Below are 23,732 nucleotides of genomic sequence, written 5' to 3' on the forward strand. Positions count from 1 at the left end.
CAGCTGTATGTTTTGGAATGTTTCAAACTTATTTTTAAACTCTGGCCTGCTGGTTATTTGACTGTGTATGGTTCATGTCCACTTCTGTAGCCTTTTGAATCCCCTTGTCCCTGATCAGCAAAAATATTCACCTGTGTGTGTGCCAAATCCTGCCAGGTGAGCACTAAACGTTCTTAAACTAGTCTTGGGTAAGCTTCAGTCATTAAGATTCTACTCCAGTGCCTCATGATCATCTACATGATATATAAATCACAGTAAAAATAGGCCTGATATTTAAAAGGTCAGGCATACAAGCATGCATGCAAAAATGTATTTGAATTTGCTTTTATAACTTAGTGATATTTTGCTAAGGAGCTCCTGTGCCAATGATCAGTTTGATAAATTAGTGGTTGGTTGACTGTAATCATGGTCATTGTGTATGCAGAATAAACATGTAAATATGTACACAGTTTCTGTCTGTGCATTTTCTGCCAAACCTCAAGGAAACCAGACAGTTTTATTTATCTCATATTCAGATGTCTATTTCTGGTCTTAAAGTAGTTTCTCCTTTGCAAATCAAGACACTTCTAAAGGAAGCTATAAAATTTTAAGGAGCATAAAATTCCTAATATAATGATGTGAAATAGAATTAGAACAATTGATTGAAAAAGCTATTTTCTTATGTTTCCTACTTTACCATTAATGGCATTACTTGAATTTTTCATTAAAAAGGGACAAAGATTGTTATGCATCTTTAAACAGTGGAAAAGAGGTTCTGATTCTTACTTATTTTTATTGTTAAGAGAAGGTCTGACTACATATTGGTGTGAAGGTTTCTCTGAACTAGCTTTTTTCTTTTATAATAATGTAGGTAAATGAATAAAGCAAATTCTAAGAGATTAGCTAAGTTTAATGTTCTGTAGCTTGTAATAGGATTATTTTTATTAAATATCATGATCAAGTAAAGTTCATCTCTCAGAAATGGCATTTCTATTATACTACAAATGTTTCTTACTTTCCTCATTCCACGTTTCTTTTTCAGTTGGATAGCATGTACATCTTATGTAGATCATAAGAGAATTTTTAGAATAATATGTCTTGAACTCTAGACATTGTATATGTTCCAGAGTGTATTTTGCAGAAGGAATTACATTTGCATAGTTGTTCAAATATTGTTTCCACTAGTTAGTGATCCTGTAGGAATATGTCTAGACTTCCTGAAGTATAGGAATTATTTGCATAATGCATAGATTTGAATATATTTGCATCTCATCCAAGCACACTGGGTCATGTTATCTGGCACAATTTTTCATACAGTACGTCTGTGTAAACTGAAGTCAGTAAAAAGAAATGGGGATAAAGTCCTGCTTTTTTTTTCCTATGTCATAATTAAAAAAAAAAGTGTGATTAAAACTGGAGAGATTTTTTCATTGCTAAAGAAATTCAAACAAGCAAAAATTACATAATTATCTAGGTTGTTCTAAATATGAAGAAAGGCACTTTACCCATGTCAAATGAAATTTTGAAGATTTATACCTAAATAATTTTTGCAGAATGAAGAGAATTTTAGTTTAAAAGCTTGAGAGATATACATTTTGATTAAACACAAACTAAATGTTACCCATTTTTTTCACAAGGAAATGAAATAAATATTGTTTACCATTGCCATTTTTTGGCATTTTTTTTCCTCTTCTAGTTACTGCAGATAAACCAGACCAGAAAACCCTCATAAAATGCTTAACAAAGTTTTATAATCTGGCGTCTATTTTTTTCACTTTTTTTTTCCTAGTCGAGATATGTCACTCTACATAGTTGAATGCATCCTTACTAAGTTTTTAAATTTTTACATAGCAAAAGTGATCAGATTTAATTTGACTCAATAAATATGTAAGAGTCAAATGTATGAGAAGCAGCAACTGTCCACAACATAAAAAATATGTCTTTTTTGTAGTGAAGGGACCAAAACTGGTACTTTAGGTGTGGCTGCACTGGTGCCAAGTACAGGGGGCAGTCACTGCCCTGCTCCTGCTGGCTGCACTATTGCTGACACAGGCCAGGATGCCACTGGCCTTCTTGGGCACCTGGGCACACCCTGGGTCATGTTCATGTTCACTGTCAACCAGCATCCCCAGGTCCATTTTAGCTGGGCCACTTTCCAGCTGCTCTTCCCAAAGCCTGTAGCGCAGCACGGGGTTGTTGTGACCCAAGGGCAGGGCTTGGCACTTTGCCTTGTTAATCCCATATAACTGGCCTTGGCACATCGATCCGGCCTGTCCAGATCCCTCTGCAAGGGAGGGTGAATCTACCCTCCAAGAGATTGACATTCTCACCCAACTTGGTGTGTCTGCAGACTGACTGAGGGTACACTGGATCCCCTTATCAGAATCATTGACAGTGATATTAAACAGGTCTGGCCCCAATACTGAGCCTTGGGGAACCCCACTAGTGACCAGCCACCAACGGGATGTAGCACCAGTTCTACACCACTACATTCTCCACCACTCTCTGGGCCTGGACATCCGGACACTTTGTTACCCATTGAGGGTAACACCTGTCCCATCCATGGGCTGCCAGCTCCACCAGGAGAATGGTGTGGGAAGCAGTACTGAAGGCTTTGCTGAAGTCCAGGTGGACACATCCATAGCTTCCCTCATCCACTAGGCAGGTTACCTGGTTATAAAAGGAGATCAGTTGGTGAAGCAGGACCTGCATTTCCTAAACCCAAGCTGGCTGAGCCTGCTTCCCTTGTTTTCAACCCTCTGAAAGTCCAAGGTAGAGGTTTTGTTGATCCCCTTCCTTACTTCACCAAGAACTGAAAATTGTCATTTTGTGTTAGCTATGCCCGAGACAGCCTCCCACCTCCACCTCTCCCACCAGCTCTTCTGTGTTCATAAACAGCAGGTCTAGCAGCCAACCACTCCATGAAGGCTCCTTTGTCAGCTGTGTGAGGGAGGTTTCATAGAATATGTTGAGTTGGAATACACCATTAGGATCGCTTAGTCCAAATCCTGGCCCTGCACAGGATCCCCCAAGAACCACACCATATGCCTGAGAGTGTTGTCCAAACACTTCTTGAACACAGAAGTGCTGTGACCATTTCTCTGGGTTGTCTATTCCAGTGCTTAACCACCTTCTGGTTTTTCAAACCTTTTCCTGATACCCAAGCTAAACGTTCCCTGACTCAGCTTGATGCCATTCCCTCAAGTCCCATCACTGGTCACAAGAGTGATGAAATCAGTCTGAAATGAAATGAAATGAAATGAAATGAAATGAAATGAGTCTGCCCCTCCTCATGATGAAGCTGTAACTGCAGTGAGGTCTCTCCTCAGTCTCCTCCAGACTGAACAGACCAAGTGATCTCAGCTGCTCCTCTTAAGGCTTCCCCTCAAGGCCCTTCACCATCTTCTTTGGACACTCTCTAATAGCTTAATATCTTTTTTGTATTGCAGTGCCCAGAACTGCACACAGGACTCGTGGTGATCCCCCACAAATGAATAAAAATTGCATGCATAGTTTGATATAATGTGGCAGTTTCCCTTTCTTCTTCATGTTCATAATTTTTGGTTGTGGAGCTATGAACAGTTGAAGCTGTTTTGAAAAATTAAGATATGGGAACATATGGTGAACGTCACTGGGGAGGTTGACCAGATCACATAAAGCACAGAGTCTTGCCGTTTGAAGTGAAGAAATAACAAGCATTTGAAAACAATTTAGTGTCTTAAAACTTGTGAAGTATGCTTAGGAATTTAACCTGAGTGAGCTGGTGAAGTTCTCAGATTTCTATACCAGATGATGAAAAGTTTTGTATCATTTAAGTCAAGTTCCTTTGAGCTATCTGTATTTGCAGCTTTGATGAAAAGAATTAAAATTTTTCTTCTGTAATAAAGGTAATTATGTATGCGGCTGTCTTGATTCACTCTGAACAATAAATCCCACTGGGTAGGGCCTCACAGATGGTCTTGCTGAGGGAAAACTGGATCTTTATGTGTAAACATGCAAGAAAAGGACAGAACACAGTTGTGTTAAATGAAACAGGTGGTGAAGAAATCAGTTTTTGGATGCACTTATGATTGTGCTTATATGAATACATCATTCACTGAGTATATTTTATATTTATTATAAAAATATATATAATTAAACACCATGACTAAAGCTGGCCTAGCATTTCAGCTTTCTTTTCTTCAGAGGTTCTTAACTTTTGGCTTGTGACATTTTCAAATTTTCAGTATTCTTTCTGAAATAATAATAGGCATTTGGCTGCTAAATTTTCTTTAAAATTTTAAATTTAAGATGTTATATATGTTTGCTTATTGGGTCTGAAAATTATTGAAATAATAAAGATTTTCTTCATTGTTTGATCTATTTAGATATGCTCTTATGTGATAAGCACGTATCTCAAGGGCCTTTCTAGTTTTACCCTGATCATCAAATGGGTGAAACTCTAACTTACAACTTCTGAGCAGAAGGTTGCCAGGAAAAGTAACTGGCTCTTTTTCAGATCCTGGTATTCACTCATGACTTAAAATTAATCCACTGCTATAATCAATTGCTTTATCAAGCTACAAATCCTGTAATTACATACTCTAATCTAGATGCAGTTTCCCAGGATGCTTCTTCCTCTTTAATTTGTTATTTGCTCTCTGTTCAGATATTCTCCTCTTTTGTTTGCTTTTGAACCTTTTAGTGTTGTCCGCTCGCTGCACCTCGACTTGATTTTTCATGAGCGTATTTATCTCTAAGGCATATTTCCTCTTGCTACTCATTTATCCAATCCTTGTTTACTCATATTCTGTCTATTAAATTAATAAATAAAGATAATACAGTTATCCATTCCTCTTTGCTATTTCTGGATGTTTTGTGCTATGTTTCTCACCTGCTTGGTTCTCAGTAATTCCAGTGGTTGCAAACATAAATACTCAAGTGTATTTTCTCTCTATCTGCACACCATTGGGTGAACATAGCATATTTCCATGTGCCAGTTTATAAGTTATCGATCAAATCTTTCAGTTAATTGGAAAGAAATAAAAAAAAAAAAGCAGTAGTCAACAATTAAACAATTCTGAACAAGTTCATAAAAATTCTCCTGGTATTATAATTAAAAATATGTTAAAATTTCTTATTAATATGGAACATACGAAAGAACTGTTTTATTTTCATGAGGTAGTAGCACAAACATTGGAGAATTATCCTTTCAGACTTAAGGAAAAGGATTTATCAGTTCATAAGCTGTGAAATTCGAGGTGCTCTTTCTTCAGTGTGAAAGAAAAAGAAAAGCTATCAACTGTCAGGGCTCAGTTTACCTTCTTTACTTTCAAATTTTACTTCCATGTGAAAAAATTATGCTCTCAGTCCTTGGGTCTGAAAGTCAGCTATAAAGGGATAGAGCAACTCTTTTACCTTGTGTTTCCCTTCCCCAAGTCAAACTAGCTCCAAATGTCAATGCCTCCAAAGTAAGCCAGTCTGTTCCTCATTCCTAAAAAGTCATCCCATTCGAGGGATGATCAGTTCACCTGTATCCTCAAGATAAGAAGAAATTTCTTATCTGTTTCAGGAACATAAGATTTAGCATTTAAGATTTATATGAGAACCAGCCTTTACAAGTCCCGCAAAGTCACCAATAATATTGGAAAATTATGCGCTCTTCATATATTTTCAATTACAACATTTTAATTCCAGATTACAGTAAGCAAACTGCTAAAAACAGTTTTTCCATATACTTTCTACTCAAGGCTAGATTGAATTATGATTGTTTCTGTATATGAATTTTTTGTTGTTGTTTCCATATTAGATTTTCCTGTGTATCGAATACCTGAGTCTGGGATAATTGGATTGTACTAGTGCCACCTTTAAATGGCAAAAGTTTCCTGACAGAAAACTACTCCCATGGAGTTCAGAATGTTTGCATTATATGTGTAATATACTAAAACTGCAAACAGAATGATACTTGTAGTGATTGGAAGATGTGAAGTATCTAAGTTCAGTGAGGGTTTTGTGGAATGTTAATCTTTAGGCCCGTCTGCACCTCAGCAAGAGAAAACACTAAAACAACCTTTTGCACTGCTCAGATATCCTGTGCCCCATCAGAAGACCACAAAATAGCACCAGTATATGGTGACCATATTTTTCTTTTTATTTATGACTGTGTTACTGTCTCTGAGCATCATCACTTTGTCAAAAGGAGCTGGTGGCAGAAATGCAACCCCTGAGCCCAGCCCCTGAGTGTCCTAGGTGCTGTTTTTGTGCGGCAGGGAGGAGTGGTGCCCTGCCAAGCCCTGCCCTGGTCACCTTTGAACCCCACACCAAACACATGCCTTGGTCAAACTGTTCACACAGTGCAGTGTGGAGAGTGGCTGGAAGAACATCTCTGTAGAAGACAATGAAAGAGATTTTCCTTGATGCTCTGTGGCGATACTTAAAGCATCTGATTTGACCTGCTGTAGTGTGCCGGGTCTATATATGGTCATTTTTAACCATCTAATTTACTTGGGGTCTAATGTCTTCATACAGAGTCTCTTAGATGTCTATTAATACAAATATGCAGTTATAACTTTTGCTACAATAATAGTGTCTCTGTTTTTCAGTACGTTACTGAGACACTGTTCTTGTCTTTTCTACTTCCATCTCTTTCCATGACACTCGTAGGAAGTATTGGCACCTTTACCATGGTGCCAATTTTTTTTTAAGCTTGATCTGTGAGTTCAGATTCGTTGTTAAGAGACAAAAAGTGATATTAGATATGACAGTGTAAGTTTGTCTCCTGTAGTAACCCAAAGTAAAAATCTATATTAAAAAGACATTCAGGCTGTAAAAAGATGCCCTCAGAGCAAGGACACAGTGGTACTAAGGTTGTTGGGGAATCTGCAGAAGGAGCTGGATCTTTCTTCAGTCATTAAAATCTGTCCTCTTAATGTAATAAGATGATGAAGAAAATTTAGTGCCTCACCAAAAGCCTTTCAAAGAGATAATATCTTAAGAATAATTTCAAATACAATTCTGTGTCATTAGTGTATCATACCTTTCCATAACTAAAATTCATAAATGTGTAGAAAGATTCTGAATTATGACTATGTTTTCCTGAAATTATAGCCTTTTCAATATCAATATTTTAATTAAAAGTCCCATATTTTGAGAAGAAAAGATATATGTTCAACAATATATGTGTTGGTGACAATTTATTTTATTATTTGGTGGATAATTTCCCTGAGCATTTTAGCAAAACTCAAACCAGAAACTGCAGATTAAGAGACCATGTATTTAGTTGCCTGTATTTAATAGATTGTTCTATTTTTTGCTAATGTTAGGCAAAAATGGGGAAGCATAAAATGAAAAATACTGCTTTCTTTTCAGTTTTTGCCTTGCATGGATTTTACCCCCTTTGAAGATGCCAAATTCTTCCCCTGGGAGGCTTGGAAAATAGAATGAGAAATGCTATTTATTAACTGCAGCCTTCTGTCTTTTACATATGGTGCAAAAAATAATAATTGCATTTATTACTGTTTTAGGAAAGATTTCAGCTAAAAATTAACCTGTTAGCTTCAGAATGGATTTTTCTGTTTCACTGTAAAACTGTAATTTACACTGAAATTGATTGTATTTTGACAGAGCACTTCTCCCAACATTAGACTGGATCACCAGCATCACAGACTCTTGGCTGATACTTGATTTCACACACGAGTCCCATTGTCTTTGAGGTCATCTGTGTGTGTGTGCTTAAACATGCATAATTGCTTGCACTTTTATGTTTAAATGATCTTTTAAAAATAATCTACTTCTAAAATATTCCAGCATTTTGCTTTGCCTTTGATTAATGTTTTAGTGAGTCCAAAGACTGCAAAATACCAAATAGAGAAATAAGATACTGGAATTCAGCTTTGCACCTGCAGCACAAAGTTACACACATTGTATTTAGTCTTTGTTGCAAGCTTCTTTACTGTCACTGAAAATTTATTTTCCTGGAGAAAGTTTTAAGGGAAATTAAATCTGTGGCCAAGAAAAAAAGGTGATATATTCTTTCAGAACTCCTAGGATTGCTGAAGGAACTCTGGGGATGCTATGAAACACTCTCTACTGACTCCTTCATCCAGAGGTAGCTACAAGAGGCTTCAACTTCTAGGAAAAGCTCAGTGAGCTCTGAGGAGCTCTGCCAGCTGTCCCTCCCCACGGTGGGTTTGGGGCTCTTGCTCCAGCCGCCTTCTGAAGAGGGGTTTGGAGAATCCCTCCCCTGTTGGAGGATCCCTGCAGTGGTCCTGGGGAGTGGCCAGTGTAAGAGCCAGGGCTTGGCCACAGCTCCCAGCTCCCAGCTGAAGGCTGCAGGAGTTTGTACAGGTGGGAGCTGTGACTTCTGACAGAGGAGGACAATTCCTGGCTGCCTGTGGATCTGTATCTACTGAGCAGATTCAGTGCCCTGGCTGCAGATGAGGGGCTGGGAGCTGGATGGGATCCGGAGAAGGTGGAAACGGAGAGCTGTGAATAATTCCCTGCTCTGCAGGATGGAGGCCCAGGTTGTCTGGCTTGATCTGCTATCTAGAGAGCTTGCTGCTTGCTCAGAACTCAAATCCAGGATGTGGAGAGACTTCTGAGGCTTGTCTGGTCTTGGGACTCCATCACCACTCTCTGCCAGAAGAGATCTGGAGTGTATAAAGCATGAATACAGGGCCCTGGAGTGATTTTCAAGGAGCTCTCTCCTTGATCATTTTACTGAGGGGCAAGAGCTTCAGGAAATCTAGAAATCTAACAACAGGCTGCACAACTGCTGTTGACACCAGATATTTGGGGTACATGACCATGGGATGATCTTTGAGGATCAAGGACTGCTAGGAAAAGAAAGAAGTGATAATCTCAGGTCATGGTAACTGAGGGAGGCTTCTGGGGACTCAGAATGTAAATAACAGGCAACAAGGAGGATTTGGGGCCTACAACATAGTCAGCCTCACTTGACCTCTGGGGAGCTGATGGAGCTGATGGAAGCTGGAAACCATTTCCAAATATGCGAAAAATGGGGAAGTGACTGAAAGTAATGATTTATGAAGGGCAAATGTAAGGATTTATGAAGGGTAAATCAAGATTAACCAACCTGATAAGTCTTCTATGATGAGGTAATGGATGAGGGAAGAGTAGGGGATGTCTTTTATCTTGACTTCAGCTAGACTTTTATCCTCGTAGACAAGCTGATGAAGTACAGACAAATGGATGGTGTTTCTAGACACTTATAGTTAGTTTGGGTAAATACAAGCAAGTAGAAACACTGGGACACTTTGATAGTATTGAAACTGTATGTGTATAACCTGGATTTTCAGTGGTCCTTCTGCAGGATCTTGTAGGATTTTATGTTATTTTCTTTGCAGCAGCCTATTCTCTAAGATGTTCCCTGCCTCAGGATGTGTCTGTGGGATATTGCTGAGTTTGGACCTTGGACATACTGAGGTCCAAGTATGGAGCAGATTTTGGCCTATGTCTGAAGACACACATTTGATGACATGTGACAGCTTTGCCTACCTTATTTATGCTCTGTATCCTAAATTTATCTGATATGCTGACACTAGCTTTGATATTTCTGGCTGTATCTTAATAATTTATGACTAGGAGAGACATTCTTCATCTTAATGGTCAGCTGTGGAAATAAGTATGTTAACTATCCCATCCTGGTAAGAAGATACCAGGATTTATAGTTTGGAGCACATCAAGATCCATAGGTTATCTGGAGACAACTCACAGCCATATTCCAAGAAATGCCTTTTGTTCAGCCATAAAATATAGCATTACATTCTCATTCCTGGAGATATGATGTTATTTTGGAAGTCTTTGAGGAAAATAGCAATTTTGGATTCTATTCAAAGGTAAGGGAGTTTTCTATTATTATTACTGCAATTTTACTGAATCTAGATTCATAATCACATTAGTCATACTTGAAACCCTTATGTTGTTGATATGATGAATTCAGCCATAGTATTTCAGCATAAAAGCTACTAATTCACAGTCTAAACTCTGCCTTTAGCTTCTTTTTGTATTTGTTACCATTGAAAATTGAAAACTATGTTCTGAATTACAAAACACATTTCCTTCTTAACCTGGTTTTGCTTATTTAAATTAAGCCATCATCAGCTGGGACAGGGAGCTCTGATTTTGCTGCATATTGGCAGATGCCAATGAAGATACATGTTTCTTAGTTTTCACAAAAGATTGAACTTTTTTGCCACTTAGTTTGCCATGACCCTAGTTGCTGTTTCCTTTCCTACATTTTTTTCTTCATATACCTGTTGTATTGAAGGAATTTGTTGCATTTCAGAGGGAACATGGAGAGTCTCAGGTGGCCTCATTGAATCTCACTGATCTGCAAGATGGCCAGCAATTCCCCTCTCAGTTGGGCTAGAATATTGTGGTACTTGTTTTGGTGGTGGCACCTGCAGGGTTTGGGATTTTCTGAGGTTTATTTTTCCTCTGCTTTTATTTTTTTCTTTAATGATCTTGTTACTTGAAATAATAAAAGGCTTCATTGCCATATACTGCAATTTAAAATCTACTGTTATTTTACTTAACTATAAGTCACTTTTGGGACTCTTTTCCCAAAACTATTCTGATGCATTGGTTGCTTTTGAACTGACTTGAGTCCCTTTTCCCTTCACATGTGTTCAGGTCTTGGTGCCTAAGAGTGTATTGGATTTTTTGAGAACTATCAGAATGATGCCTTCCTTTGGATTCTGCTACTTTCAGAGCCATAAATAATTTTATGTTGCTTTTTGTATATATTCATTAAATGTGCCATTTTTGTTATTTGATTCCTTGTATTTTTAATCTGTCTAACCACAGAAAGTTTTTTTGACAAAACAGGGAGGTTGCCTGCCTGTGTTCCAAGGTCCACGTGCTAGTGATTTGGTAGAGGTGGATAATTTCATCAGCAGCTGTTGAGTGTCCTACCCACTTGTGGATGTTACGATTTGTAGAGGGTGGTATTGTCAATAATATTAACACTGAGTCCCTGTTCTGAGTTTATTGTTGTGGAAGACACTGAAATCTGCCCTTTGTTGGTACGCCTTTAATAGAAGCTTCAAATTCCTTTTGGTTGCCGCTGTGCACCAGCAGCAGTCAGAAGATACAAGAGACTGTTCAGCTTACTTTACACTGCTCGTGCCAGCCTGGGCCACACAACACTCTGCTGGCATTTGGATTGCTGTCAGCTCTGTGTGTGTGAGTCTGTGAGGAGATCCAGATTCGCCTTGTACTTCTGGTGAAACAGCAGGGCTTCTTTAACCCAAATCCTTTAGTACTTTTGGTGAAACAGCAGGGCTTCTTTAACACAAATCTGTGCTCTGCCTGTCTTCTGCCTCTGAATAGGATTCCCCAATTGAGCCTGCTTTTAGGCTGGTCAAAGCAAAAGGACTCAGATATGAGCTAGAACTGCTTGTCTGGTTCTAATCTTTTTAATTTAGTGCCCCTGTGAGCAAACCTCTAAATTGTGGGGGTCTCATATGGATAAGCAGTCAGAAAGTTTGATGTCCTAGCCAGGCTTTGAAGAATTCTTTGATCTCTTTAACATGCTCTTCATGCTTTATGCATTCCCAAATCCCTCTACTGATTTTGGACCTCAGTTTTTTTCTTGTCCCTTTTTACAGACAGTTTCTTACTTTCATCCAAGAGCAACCAGCTTTGATTATCTGGTCAAAGAATTACTTCCTTTGTTGGAGGCCAGATGTGCAGGGATCTCCTTTTTCCTCTGGAGAAAACATGAGAGGGTAGATGTTCTGTAGTTAAAAAACATGGCACTTAACCTGAAGGTCTGCAGAAACCTTCACAACCAGCATGCCTGCTGCCATGAGGGTGTGTAGCCTTTGGTCACACTTTACAGTCTCCTTTATACACTTTATTGTTTGGGTTTGGAGATTTTCAAAGTCCAAAACCTTAGTTTTGAAAAAACTGAAATTTATCACTCCAAGTCATAGTGGGGAATGTTTTACTGGATGGATGATGAGACTAATTTTAGACTCTGTCCCTTGGGTATATTTAGAAATTATTTCACGGCTGGATTCTGTGAATTATAGTATGGAAGACAGCAGCCAGAGGATCATTCAGTGGCCTTTATTAATCAGAATGTCAAGCTAGATTATCTAAGAATGCCTTCTGCATTTAAAATAAAAGAAGAGATTAACCTCTAGTAAAATGTAAAAATCTTTATTTTAGACACATCTTAAGCCATTTTGTTTTGGCCCATACTTCTTTAATGCCCCTGCAGTGAACAATGTTGGTGTAGTTTGAGAGAACAACATTTGACCTCCCATTTATTGCTTTGTAACTCAATTGTAATTCAATTACCACCCTTTGTGTATGGTCTCTGTCATGTTTAATGCTTTAGAGCTGCATGTGTTAAATTGGTATTCTACAAATCATACAATTCCTGTTAGGTTTTTAAGCTAACCCCTTGCAGTAAAGCTCATTTTATATCAACAGGGCAGCAGATTTAATAAGAAGTTCTGACACTGACTAATACATTTTTTCTTTTTTTTTTTCCCACTAATTTGATGGAGAAAACTACTGCAGCCTTTTAAAAACTTGCTCAGCTTTAGCTGATTTTAAAGGTATGAGTAAACTGTCAAGTTTGGAACCAGAAGGGGGTAAAAAGTTTTCATATTTGACTTGCAAATCAGGAAGATTGAAGAATGCTCTGAATAAGTATTCAGAATATCTGTGCAACAAGAGATGGATAGGAAAGAAAAAAAATTAATATCTACTCACAGCTGTGTCTATATTTCATGGCTGGAAGGAGTAGAGAACTGGGATTGCAGAGAGGTCTAATGTAGCTGGAGGAGTCATTGGAGCAGGCAGGGAAGGGCTGTAAGCCTGGTTTCCTACCCAGCACCTAGGGCTTTGGTTCATTTAGACAGGTTCCTTTGAACTTCAGCAGTCTAGCAGCAGTCAAATAGCAAGAATACAATGTTACTGTAGGACTGCCGTCTATTTAGAGGAAAAGCATTCCGTAGAGTGGAGCAGAGCACTACCTCTGAGTGAGGGAGTGAGAAGTGAGGCTAATGATCCCACAGTGCTGAATAACAATCTGCCAAATGTACATAGATGCATGTAATGGTTTTGGTTGGAAATGATCTTAAACATCATCTAGTTCCAAACCCCTCACGATGGGTAAGGCTGTCACTAGATCAGGATGCTCAAGGCCCCATCCAACCTATCCAATGCTTCCAGAGATGGGGAATATATATATATGGAACAGATGTTATATTACAAAGTTTTGTAAAATGCCCACAGTCATGTAAAGTTGTGGTTTGGGTGGCAAGATGAAGTTTTTCAGTCTTACTGTGAGGATTTTGTTTTAACAGATAAGTCCAGTATTTTAAAAAAGGCCCTAAATAGCAAGAGAACTTGTTAGCTGATTTAAGTTGATAACAACTTCCACTGGCTACTTATAGAGTCCTGTTGTGTTTGGGATGATTACCAAGATCAAGATTACCTTTTTCTTTCTAATAAGATATTCAATTAGTGGGATATTGTTGATTCTCCTATAACTGCATTATAAACAAGTGGTTCTGGAAACTTGTCAGAGCACTGTAGCCTAGGCATTGTGATCTGGAGAATCTACCAGCCTTATCTTTCCTCCAGATCATGTGTCCATATCTTTGAGGATTCTAATGTTAGTGTCCAAAAAAAAACCAGTGACTTGACTCAGGTTAAAACTAAGTTTTTTTTCTGACCAGATCTAATTTTTTCTGGCCATATCTAATTCTGCTAAGATTCACTCCTTGATCACACCACAGCTTCATAATTGCTTGTGCCATCACAAAAAGGTGGGAGAACTGTCAATGAGGATGTAGGATGCTTGAAGGGGTGTTGCAGGCCTTGGAACCTCCAGGCATCCTTCTCATGTAAACCTCAAGACACAAACACGTGGGAAAAATGCTTTACTGGACTGGCTTGCTCCTATATGGCCATAGACTTGTCCAGATTCCTCACAGAAAGGGAAATGCTTTTCCATCCTTTCACAGGAAGCCCCACAGAACCTTGTCTTATAACCTCAAGTGAGGGAATTCACACTGCCCAGCTCTGAAGGCTCTGGAGATCACTTAGGTGTCTAGAGCAGCCTAAAAGCCATGATGTGTGGTGTCTCAAAGTACAATTTAAACTAAAGATAATATTGAGAGATACCCACATTACAAACATCATAAAACAAATGGTACCAAAATAATTAGTATTGTAATGCTTCCATACATCAGAACAGAACTGAGACTATATTCAGCTTCATTTTGGGTATTTTCTGACTGTGGGATTAAACTGTGTATGCAGTAGTGTGATACTCTACAACACTTGGTATGCTACAGTCTGATTCATTACTATAGAAAAATACCCAGGAGAAAGGATCAAATTAGTTTCTATTTTAATATCTATTTGCGTTTTCCTGGAATGGAAATGAATGTAGATTCACTGCATTGATTGTAATAAGCTATTTTTCATTAGAACTTTTACTGTCAGGAAATTGGTGTTGTTGATTCCTCAGTATTGTCTCCAACAGCAGGTAATATGGAATACATTTAAAACAATAGGTTTTCAATTATTTATCCATTATAAACTAAAAAAAAAGAATTAAACATTATGATAATTCATGTTATTCAATTCCTTTCATTTCGAATTCTCTATGCAAGTATAGAATAGATATGAGAAAAAGTCAATATGAAAGCTTTTTTTTCCAGATCTTTTGCTATTCAGCCATAGTGCAGTAGTTCTTAAGCTGAATTATTGCATATAACTTTTAGATAATGGTGGGATTTTACCAACAGTATCTGTTTATAACTAAGCTTTTTATTGTGCCTTGAAAGTCTGAGCACATGTAGGTCCTGTTGCAAACATAATACTTCGTAACAATGCATCTGACGTAAGAATTTCCATTCATATTGTGGTTCTCAATGTCCAGGATCTGGCTGAAACAGTAGTGTGAAAGTCTTTTTATAGATTAAGAAATAGCTGATTGTACTAGTGAGTGATAGGTGAAGTCAACTAGCCACAGCAAAAAGCAAGTATCATTTCAGTTTGTAATGGGATTTCTTATGTGGCTTGAGTGGATAGGAGATTTCCTGTGAAGCCATAAATTCTTGCATGAGAAAGAGTAGCCATTGTTAGAAATGCTCTTTTAAAAGGCAGCAATAGCACTTGTGTTTCAGGTTGTGCTTTCTGATACATCAACATTTGGTATAAAATCTTAGGTATTTTGACACAGTGATTTGACAAGAATGCAGCTGTGGTACACAGAAAATGACTGAGTGGCCAAAGCCATGGAGATTAAGATATTTAATGATTAAAACATTTTAAGGTAGACTTCATGAAATAAAAATTGTTGCTAAATAAACTTTTTCTTCACTGACTTAAATATATCTATTTAAAGAATGATCTTAAGCCATATACATGGTGACTTGGTTATTAACCAAGATACTGTAAAACTATACATGTATAGAACACTTATTCTGGTAATAGACAGAAATTCTGTGAGTTTAACGTTAAATTTTCCAACACTGAAATGCAGACCCTATTCGTGAATTTTCAAAAGGAATAAGTGGTGGCGAACATGGTAATTTATAATATAATGAACCCTTCAAACCTGCATATCCAAGAAGAATTAAACAGCTCCCCATTAAACGGGAATAAGCAACTACTTGCAATTAACCATACTCACGATCTAGTTAAGAAAACCCTGTAGGCCCATGTTAAGAAAACCCTGTAGGCCCATGTTTACCTTTAAAAGGTGTTTAGTTTCATTCTTATTTAGCAGAGAACATAAATGTTCTTTAAATTGTGCCTGTGGATAGTTTTTTTGGATATTTTTTTCTGTGCAGACTCAAAAATACTTCTGGAGTGCAGCCTCTAGGGAATGATTGCCGTGACTGACCTTCAAAGATCATGCACTGATGGAGTTGGGGATTATGGGAGATACGGGTCAGGTAAGGAGCAAAATTAGACCCCTGAACTACAAGGAAGCAAGGTTTCAACTCATCAAGGAGATGATCAGTAGGATTCCCTGGGAGACCTGCTTTGGGGACAAGGAATCAGAACAGAGCTGGCAGATCTCTAAGGAAGACTTCCATAGAGTATAAGAGCTGGCAACCCCCAGAAACAAGAAATCAGGCAAGGAGGGCAAGAGATGGTAAGGCTGAGCAGGGACCTGCTGGTCAAAGCAAAGAGAAAGGAGCATAGGCAGTTAAAGCTAGAATAGGTGGCCTGGGGAGAGTATAGATGAGAAGTTTGGTTGTGTAAGGATGTGAGGAAGGCCAAGGCAAAGCCAGAACTAATCCTGGCAAGGGACACATAGAATAATAGCAAAGACTTCTACAGATATGTTAACTGGAAAAGGAAGGTCAGAGAAGTTTTAGCTCTTGGTAATGGACACTAGCAAACTGGTAACAATGGATGAGAAGTCTGCATCTTCATTGTCAGACTCTCTTCCCACACCTGTAAACTGGATGGACAGCAGGATGTGGACTGGAGGAGCAAAGTTCCCCACACCATAAGTAAAGATCAGGGGTGTGACCACCTGAACAACCTGAACAAACATGTCTATGGGAACCCATGAGATGTATCCCAAAGTCCTGAAAGAATTGGTAGGTGGAGTTGCCAAGCAACTCTCCAAGATAATCGAAAAGTCATGGCAGTCAGGTGAAGTCCCAGGTGACTGGCAAAAAGGAAAAGTTGCCATCTTCAAAAAGGGTAGAAAGGAGGAACTACTAATTTGTCAACCTCATCTTTATGCCTGGTAAAATCATGTATCAAATCCTCCCAGAAGCTATGCTCAGGCACGTGGGACAAGGAGGTGATCCAAGACAGCAACTCTTGTGGTCCAAGACAACACTCTGCTCTTGTGGAATCCCAGCTAGAGCACTTCATCTAGCTCTGGGATGCTCAGCACAGGAAGGACACTGACCTGTTGGAGCCGGTCCATGGAGGCCCCCAAGATGGTCACAGGGATAAAGCACCTCTCATATGAAAGGCTGAGAGAGTTGGGATTGTTCAGCCTGGAAAATAGAAGGCTATGGGGTGGTCTGATTGTGGCCTTCCAGGACCTGAAGGCAGCTTACAAGAGAGATGGAGAAAGACTCTTTACAAGAGGGATTGACAGGACAAGGTGGAGTGGATTTAAACTGAAAGAGAATAGGTTTAAATTAGACATTAGGAAGAAATTCTTTAAAATGAGGGTGGTGAGACATTGGATCAGAGGAGTTTGAACTACATGATCTTTTAAATTTCCTTGAAACCCAAACCATTCTGTGATTCTATGATTAAAATCATCTGGTCTAACCCCCCTTCCATGGGCAGGGACATCTTTCAGTTGACCAGGTTGCTCAGAGCCCTATTCCATCTGGCCTTGAACATTTAAAGGAATGACTTCTCTGGGCAACCTAATCCAGTGTCTCATCCCCTTAATTGTAAAGAATTTCTTCTCTATGTGTAACATAAATTTACCCTCTTTCAGTTCAAAACCATTGCCTATTGTCATAGGTTTTTTTGCTGCTTTATTAAAAGGACTCCAGTCATGAAGCAGTGCACTAACTGTTCTTGCTTGTATGTACTTTCCTTCTGTACTAGTTCCCCATATCTCAGGGACTCTGCTTTTCCAAGTCTAGGCTAAAACACCTGTCTGCTTTTGAGAGAGATTTTAAACCTTGTGGGTTTCAATCACTGGGATCAAAGTTGGACAAATCTAACCTCACTTGTAAAGTGATCATGTTATTGTCTTAAGCTATTCCCATTTGAATGGATAAACATTAATATTTAACAGACTTCCCTGATCCCAACCCTTGAAGATATGTGACACTGACATGTGACTGACATGTGCAATGAGGCACTAAGTGACACAATTTCTTTGTGAGAAAAGCTAGAATTCAGAAGGTTTATAAGGAAAGTCTTTCAAACCCTGATAGAAAACTGAGACCTAGTATTTCAGGGAAAAAATTCTAGTAGGAAAAAACCCCATAAAAATTAGGTCAAATGGAAAATGGCTTTTTTCAGTGTAATGAGAGGTTTTTTCCCTGCTAATTAGAAATTAAAGAGGAGGCATCAGATGTAGGACATATTAAATTCCAATCAAGACACCAATGTTGTGGCACACAAGATGAAAATAATTGATTAAATGAAAACTAGGGAAAAAATCGTATCCAAGGACCAAATAGGTTCATAAAAAGAAGATGGAACAGCTACTTATTACTTGTGTCATGGTATTGCTAAATGCTCAGTTCTTGAGGTAGTGATGAACACTGTATGAAATAATGAACAAAATATTTTAAGTCCTCAGATATTTATACCTGGTGATTTCCAGTGTGTCTCAGTCATCATTATCCCATGTGACTGGTGCCTTACTGCACACCTTCTTTTTATCACAGTTCTCTGGTTGTCCAGCTACATGTGGGAATATAGCAGTATCACATATAAGTACTTATATATATATTTGTATGTGTGTACATGTGTGACAGAATATTTCTGGAGGCTGAAAGGGAAAAAACTGTTAAGCAGAAAGAAAATATGGAGAGTAAAGAAGAGCTACTGATGAAGTAGAGAAACTTGAAACACAGAATAAAGGTAAAGAGACAGTTAATACTTAAAAGCATATAAATTTCACTTGGAAGACACAAGTTTTACTTGCTGTAGACCAAGTCTCTTTGTGCTTCTGTTTTCCAATTTGTAAACTGGAAATATTTAGTGAACACTTTGGTACAGTCCTTTGAATATTACTTATTAAAAAGAAAAGAACAAGTTTGTAATGCCTTGTTCATAAAAGAACATTTCTCCAAGAGGAGAAATTTTAAGATCACAGTGCATGTAGGAAGATGGCTAATGAGTTAGGTGGGTTACAGTATTGAAGTTCTATTAAAGAGACATGGAGAACAAGATCATAAAAAAGTCAAGAGAAGGGAGAAAATAAGAAAAATGAAAGAAAATTAAAAAAAAAAAACAACTTGGTGATGCAGAAAAGGAGATTGAACACAAAAAACAAAGGAAGGAATAGGGAAAGGTCAAAACACATCTTCTTAGTTGGTTTATTTTATTTAGAATATTCATGTTTTTTCCAAGCTGCCTTCCTAGTCTGCTTTCTGCAACTGATTTACTGCAGAGTCTGGTATTTCCAACAGTTTTTCTGACAGTTTTTCTGTTCACTCTCCCAGCAGCAAATGCTTCTAAAAATGCTTCACCTCTAAAGATCCACTGCACTAAAGGCTAGGCTTTTCCTCTGAAATGTGCCATGAGATCAGGACTGAGTAAAGCTGGATAGAAAAATGCTCACCCCTGCAGCCTGCTTGAGGCATGTTAGCTTGTAAAATTTGCATATAGCACAGAAACTGCAAGAATTGCATGTTCCTCTGTAATAGCAACAGGGTTGTCAAGAAAATTAAAGCATTAGAATAAGTGAAAATTGCTTTGTTTTCTCCTGTGAAAATGTTAAGTCAGTCAAAAATATTTGCCATTAATAAAACTTCTTCACACTTCCATCAGTTCAAACTTATGTTGGGTTGCACAGGATCTATCCTGTGGCATTTGCTCTCTGTTAAATATGTAGAAATGTCTACCCTCAGTCTCCCACTGTGCTGTCATTTAGCCTTCATGAGGTTAGAAAATTCAGTCTTTCTTCACAAATTAATTCTACTGGCTCTGTAAGGTCTTCTGGATACTTATTGTCAACAAATTTCTTGGAAGGGCATGTTCAATTCCTGCCTTGCCACTTCATCTTCCCTTCCTTAAAAGCTTTCTTAAAAGCTTTCCTTGGAGTGACATCACATTTTAGATTTAAATCTGAATCAATTTGATGCTGTTTGATCTAGGTATTGCATAGTTGCCTGTACATTGTCATGGTCCCCTGTACCTCCCCTTTTGTCTTGTCTTTATGAAGTCTTGAAATTTTTACTATCGTCAGAATAGGCTTTTTCAAAGCTCTGCTCTTAAAAATAGGGATTTTTATTTTCAGTGTTGCCTCTTATTTCCCCTGTCAAATTTGGCCTCTCATCTTTAAATATCCTTTTCCTGAATCCCATTTTTTGTTATTCAGCCACAAGGTCCTCAAGCCTTCCCTCATTGTATCACAGAGATATATTATCTCATTTATCATGCACCTCACACAAATATTGAAATTCCAATAAATTGTAGTCCTGTATTTAATCTGCTGCCTTTAATTTGTGCATGAAATCCAGCTTAAAGTGTGTCAGGCATGTGTCATCTGCTCTCAGTTTGTAGTTCATTAAGGAACTCCTTTGATCCTTAGATATGCTACTGCCACATCTTTTCATTGGACATAAATGTCAAATTCATTTGTCTTTTCCTAATGAATTTTCAGGGTATTTTCATTGCAAATTTTTGCATCTCAGAGTTTTATGTATCTTAAATGTCCTGGTTAGAGCCAGAAAGTCTCTTGGAAAGGGTCTAGTTCTGCAAAGGAGCTGAACAATTTTAGGCTGTGCCCAGTAAAGGTACTGGGATCTATGGCTGGCAGGACATGTGGGCAAAACACGTTCCAAAAATTCTCACAAAAAATGCAGCCTGTCAAATTTTGTAGAATGTGTGAGCTTCTAAACCACTTTTGATCAGTTAGCTCAAATGTTCTACAAGGTATTTTACTTGGAACATTGTTAATAGGTCAGAACTCAGTAGCTTGAGGCACAGCAGAAACCCTGAGCAAGCCCTGCTTGGATATCTGACATGTGAAGATGGGGGTAAAGAGGACTATGAGAAGCACCAGGAGGCAAGAGAGGATGGTGAGCAACATGAGCATGGGGAGGAAATTTCATCAGAAGTACAACATGCATGCATAACAATGGGTAAACTAAATATTGAGCTTTCATCAGGCAAAACTCATCTGAGAAACACCTGATAAAAATCAGATACAGCTTTCTCACAGGCAACTGTTTTTTAAACACAATATCTAGAATACCATGAAAGCAGGTAAATGGTAAAACTTACTAAAAAAAAAAAGGCAAAAAAAAAAGCTTTACATTTTTTCCACAATAGTGGAGAGAAAAGATACACGAGGAGGGAACACTTGGAAGCCCTTGCAAGTTTTGACTGCCAGCTAGACAGTCAGAGGGAAACAGGAGACAGGGACTGCCCCTCTGCTATCTCTGACGGACACAGACCTGTCTCATATAAAGTTAACACACCCAAAATTTCATAAAGACCTTGCTGATTTAGATAGATGGATGAAAGAACTTTTTATATCTTTCCAAGATACACAGTTCTTCTAAAGGCCAGGTGTGAGAAAGGGTTATATTGCCACACATGTAAAAAAAGTGATTAAGCGATTGATATTCTTGCAAAATAGTATCTTGATGGCCAGTGGGGTATTATGCAGTCAGTTACCCATTGCCTTTTACAAATGCTGCAGGAAATTCCAGAATTTTTCCCTTTGTTCACCTAGAAATTTAATTTTGTTTTAGAAATCTATAACCATGCTCTAATCATGTTCTCTATTTGCAAATGCTTCAAACTGGGGGAAAAGAAGCATGATCGGGATTTGCATTTTTTAAGGTCACCTTTTCTGTTCTAGACCTGTAATTGTTCATCATTCCTAATTGCAGACTGTAAATTATGCAAGTAACTGCCTATTTTATTCACAAAAACACATGTTCTGTTCAATTGAATTGCACATTTTTGGGACTGTAACCCCTAATCAATAAATGAATGTTAATTTTTCACGCTCAATAACTTATTTCTCTTTTTGAGCTTTTGATTCTCCTCACAAAATATTCATGCAGTCTCTACTGAAACTTTTACTTCAGCGTGAGACATCCTCTATTAACTGTGTAGAAGATTGAGAAGACACATACCTTGGCAGAACTTTACCTTAAATTCCTGTGTTTTGAGCTGTATGTAGGAATCAGAGAATTTTTTTTCGTAAACTTGATCTCAGTTGCAGGATTTTGAGATTTCTGAAGGCACTTCAGATCAACAAGATAGAGGTTTTAAAAATGCATTTCAGAGCAACAAGATTACCCTGAAAATTTGCTTTAGGTTTAAAGCTATAGCTTTCCCTTTGATCTCATCTAAGTATCTGAGACTCAGTGTATGGGGGAACACAAATGCTGCTTGAATATTGTTGAAGTTAAATATTTAATGGATGAGGAAATGAACCAAGTTGTGGCACTAAAATTAACAGTCCAATGTACTTTTAAATAAACTGAGCTATCAAACTGCTTTTTTGTTAAATTGGGCTAGTCTAGAAAAAATGAAACATCATACAATTTTCATCAGGGAGCAGTGAGAGAAAAAGCACGTCTTTCCCTGGAAAGTAGCTGTTAATTATTTTGCCTCTTTGTGATATGTTTATAAAATGTACTCTGGGCAAGTGCAAGCTCTCTTTGAGCTGACCTGAATTTGTGCAGCTGTAGAGATAAATCTAATAATTACTGGCAGGAGAGTTTATCTCAGTTTATTAGCTTGAGTTTGGAGTTGCACTACAGTGGTTGCATGGGAATCTTTTGGCTCACAAGAAATTCAGATAAGGTAGTGGCTCTCTTGTTGGAGAGTAACATCAGATACCTTGGTGGTGTATCTATACACCAAGAAATGTTTAAAATGTCTGTAATAACATGTCCTACAGGAAAACTGAATTGATGGCCTTTTTGAATGCTGTGTTTATATGACTGAAATGCTAAATTAACATAATATGGTGAACATAACCCTAAGAGGATGTGTTCCTAGATGTAACCTTTCCTTTTCAAGAGCATGAGATGACCCTACAGGTAGCAGTTGGAGAGGAGCTATGGGTCACCTGATGTGACCCTTTTACATATGTGCAAATATGGCTTGCACAAAATACAGAGAACTATGCTTTTTGAAAATTATTACTTCTTGAAAACGTACAGGTTTGGTTACACTGCATTGATGACAGTTACGTCTCTCCAACATTTAATACATCTAGATGTGTGCTTAAGCACTGTTCAGCTTTTAGAAAACTAGGATAAAGAGGATGTGGTTTAGGTCAAAGCTTTGACTGCATTGCAAAGAAAATCATCACAATTCTTCAAATGACATACAACTTTTGTCTGGAATTCAGTGCACAAATCTGTCATAATGATTTGGTTTGGGTAATAAATGTTTAAAAGATACTGCTTTAATTGTACTAGTAATTACTGCTAATGTATTTATTAAATAAATTCAGTAACATGATGGTGATAAAATTAAGAAAAATAATTATGATTGTTTTCATTCATGTGACCTCATTTGCTTTCACTAATGCTGAGGTCTAGAGAATGATACAGTGAATCTCACAATTAAACCCACACAGAAGGGTGACAGAATTTTATCTATGTTTATAATGCAGTTATTTCCTTTTTGAAGCTCTGAATTCACCACCAGTGAGAAAATTAACATAAAATTGAGCATTCTGCTATTATTTACTATGGCAAACAGCCACAGTTCCACATTTGTATGTCTGTAATGCTGAAATGTCAGCTTAGATGTTTTTTCTTCTGCCCTATGCTCCTTGAATAATAAAAATATTGGTATTAATATACTGGTCTCACTAAATGTGCCATATCTTTCAGCTAACATGAGTCACTGACTTTTATACACTGGACATCATATAGCTCTAGAGATCAATTTATATGACAAATTAGCTGTCATTCAAGTAAAAATAAATCTTGCCAGAAATGCCTTCCATGCTCTTGTCCATGTTGACAAGAAATGTGACAGAGATGACAGATAATGTGGGTTCCCATTAGATTTGGATGATGTAGTTGTATCTTATCTTTCAACTTTCTTCAGTAATTTTATCCTGTATTCAAATC

General features: G+C 37.9%; 1 protein-coding gene across 1 annotated transcript in view; it reads left to right on the forward strand.

Moving 5' to 3' along the window:
- The window catches only part of ZNF804B (zinc finger protein 804B), a 220,675-nt gene that overhangs the window by 53,862 nt on the left and 143,081 nt on the right, over positions 1 to 23,732 (forward strand). The gene's annotated exons all lie outside the window — the stretch shown is intronic.

The sequence above is a fragment of the Ammospiza nelsoni genome, chromosome 1 (assembly GCF_027579445.1).
Source record: "Ammospiza nelsoni isolate bAmmNel1 chromosome 1, bAmmNel1.pri, whole genome shotgun sequence".
NCBI lineage: Eukaryota > Metazoa > Chordata > Aves > Passeriformes > Passerellidae > Ammospiza > Ammospiza nelsoni.